Here is a 600-nt window from a genome sequence, read left to right on the forward strand (position 1 = left end):
CACAACGCTCACTTGGAAAATTTCTTAGAATTTTGAGACACTTTTAAAATAAATGGTGTTTCTGATGACGCCATTTGCCTTCGGTTGTTCCCTTTTTCGTTGAGAAACAAAGCTAAACAGTGGTTGAATTCGTTACCATGAGGGTCAATCACTACTTGGGAACAAATGACCGAAAATTTTTTATTAAAATATTTTTTGCCGGCTAAAGCAGCTAAATTACGTAATGATATCTCTTCTTTTGTGCAGATCGATTTAGAAACACTCTATGATGCATGGGAGAGATACAAGGACCTCTTAAGAAGATGCCCTCACCATGGGTTACCACTCTGGCTACAGGTTCAAACGTTTCATAATGGCCTGAATCCTTCGACTCGATAGATGATCGACGCAGTCGCTGGTGAAACCATCAATAATAAGACACCTGAAGATGCTTATGAATTTATAGAAGAGATGACACTGAATAATTATCAGTGGCAAGTCATGAGGACAAAGCCAATGAAAACAGCCGACGTTTATAACGTTGATTCAGTCACCATGCTCTCTAATTAGGTAAAACTCTTGAATAAGAAAATTGATGGTTTTCTTAGTTCTTCACATGTT

General features: G+C 37.8%; 1 non-coding gene across 1 annotated transcript; it reads right to left on the reverse strand.

Annotated features, from left to right (window-relative positions):
- Positions 1 to 213: 213 nt before the first annotated feature.
- On the reverse strand, positions 214 to 320 carry LOC121228390 (small nucleolar RNA R71). Its single transcript, XR_005925966.1, has one exon. It is a non-coding gene; the product is annotated as a small nucleolar RNA R71 (small nucleolar RNA).
- Positions 321 to 600: the final 280 nt, after the last annotated feature.

This window comes from Gossypium hirsutum, chromosome A04, assembly GCF_007990345.1.
Source record: "Gossypium hirsutum isolate 1008001.06 chromosome A04, Gossypium_hirsutum_v2.1, whole genome shotgun sequence".
Lineage (NCBI taxonomy): Eukaryota > Viridiplantae > Streptophyta > Magnoliopsida > Malvales > Malvaceae > Gossypium > Gossypium hirsutum.